Source organism: Microtus ochrogaster, linkage group LG5 (assembly GCF_000317375.1).
Source record: "Microtus ochrogaster isolate Prairie Vole_2 linkage group LG5, MicOch1.0, whole genome shotgun sequence".
NCBI lineage: Eukaryota > Metazoa > Chordata > Mammalia > Rodentia > Cricetidae > Microtus > Microtus ochrogaster.
Window position 1 is genome coordinate 40407395 of NC_022031.1, and position 2099 is coordinate 40409493.

Genomic DNA, 2099 nt, shown 5'->3' on the forward strand with positions numbered 1-2099 from the left:
AGAGAGAGAGAGAGAGAGAGAGAGAGAGAGAGAGAGAGAGAGAGAGAGAGAGGAGAGGGACTAGAGTGTGCAAATGCCATTGGTGTGTTTAAAGCCTTGGGAGACCAGAGCAGATAGAATTGGTAGGCGACAGGATCAGGTGGTGCAAGGCATCGGGGATGGGTCGGAGTTTACTCCACCAGGTGCCACTGGAAACGGCACCGGCGTCTCTGGAGCAGCAGCGGCAGCTCTAGGAGTGAAGGCAGAAGGAAAAGTGGGAAAAGTGAGGTGACACCAAAACGTGAGGCTGGAGAGGCGTGCAGTATGGCTGACTATGAGGCAGAGGGACCCGTGGGTGTGAGCTCAGCTCTAAAAGCATCGAAGGCTGCTTGACCTACCTTTCAAGCTGCGCCAAAGCATGCCCGAAGTGAGTAAGAAGCCAGAGTCAGCAGGGAACAAAGAAGACTTGGCAGAGCTGGATCATAAAGGAGAAAAGCTGGAGAGATGGACGGCTCAGAGTTTAAGAGCACTGGCAGCTCTTCCTGAGGTCAGGAATCCAACTCCCAGCAAGCACACGGTGGCTCACAACCGTCTGTAATGAGATCTGGTGCCCTCTTCTGTCCAGCAGGGATACATGCAGGCAGAACACATACAAATTTGTTTAAATAAATCTTTTTTTTTTTTTTTTTTTTTTTTTTTTTTTAAAAGCACTAGGCATAGTGGATCACAACTAGAATCCAGCGCTTGTAAGATTGAGGCAGGATTTGAGGTCAATTTGGGTTACATGATAGGCTTGCTTCTCTCACCCACGTGGCGGCTCATAACTCTCTGTGACTCCAGTTCTGACGTTCCTAAGTACCAGGCACTCAAGAGGAGCACGTACATATGCAGGCAAAGCACCCATACACATAAGCAAAAATAAATCTTAAAAAAGACAAGGAAAGGTCGTTTCGCCAGTTTCTGGCTTGGTACGTGAAAGGAGATACATAGGGATGCAGCCGCCACTAGACTCTTGCCTGTTAAATCTTGTTTGGGTTTTGAACTTGGACAGTCTGGTGGCAGAGGGAGCTGTGTACTCGGGAAGGCGCTGTGTTAGCTCATTGGCCTTTTTGGTTGAGGGGAAATTCAGGAAACCATAAGGGCCCCCATACTGACAGAAGACAAGCTTGGTTCGGCCCAGTTTTGCAGTGTCCAGCTAGCCAGAAAGCGACTGGTCACCTGTTTGAGCTGCGTAAGGTCTGCGAGGAGCTGAAATTGCCACCCTCAACTAATTTACGGGTGCCCATAATACAGACGCCCAGCTAGCCTACTGGCATCCTCTATAGAGTTGCCGGATTGAAAACTATAACTCCCAGAATGCCACTCGAAACTGAGCAGGATCCGGAAATAGTTCGGGGGCGGGACCAATTGTTTTTGGTCCACACTAAGCAAAGTGTGGTCTTCAGGTACGCGGGTGGCAAGGGCGGGGAGACGGCACCGGTTTTGAAGGTTGGCTAGAGACTACTGGGTCCCAGCCTGAAGCCGCGGCACCTACAGTCCTGGGGTTTCTGGGGCTTGTCTCCCCTCGTTCGCAGCCTACGGGTCAGCGGGACCCGCGTTCCCTGCGGCCTGTGGTCCAGGTAGGTGTTCTAGTGCTGAAGGTTAGCTTTGGGGCCCCACTACCCAGAATGAGAAAATGGGAGACCTGTGCACGCTGAGGATGATTGGACACTTAGCGTGGGCGTTTGTACGCATCCGGTGGCACTTGGGCTATGAAAGGTCTGAGGCGGGGATGGCGGAGTTAATGCAAAAAGTATTGAGTGCCTGGGTAAACATTTACTTATAAGGGTGTGGGGAAATCAGACAAAAATAAGTGGGTAGTGTTGGATAGTGAAAATATGTGTGAGCTGAGGACGTGTGAGATTAAGGAAAGAGCATCGTGGGCAGAGAGAACAGTTTATGCAGGGACATCGGGATATTTAGTCTGTTTGGGGAATAGGTAGACCCACTCATATTTGGTTTCTAGCCATAATTAAAGGACAGTGAGCTTATAATTTTCAATCCTAGAGAAGCTAAATAAGAAGGTGAATCCAAAGACAAACATATAGGCATCCCCCTGAATATTAACCTTCATCAGGCGA

At 49.7% G+C, this 2099-nt stretch overlaps 1 protein-coding gene across 1 annotated transcript in view; it reads left to right on the top strand.

The window, feature by feature from the left end:
- The first annotated feature begins 1367 nt into the window (after positions 1–1367).
- Positions 1368–2099, top strand: part of Trmt10b (tRNA methyltransferase 10B) — a 19584-nt gene continuing 18852 nt past the window's right edge. Inside the window, exon 1 of the mRNA XM_005362124.3 lies at positions 1368–1598. The gene's annotated coding sequence lies outside the window, so the exon portion shown is untranslated. The remainder of the gene's footprint in view (positions 1599–2099) is intronic.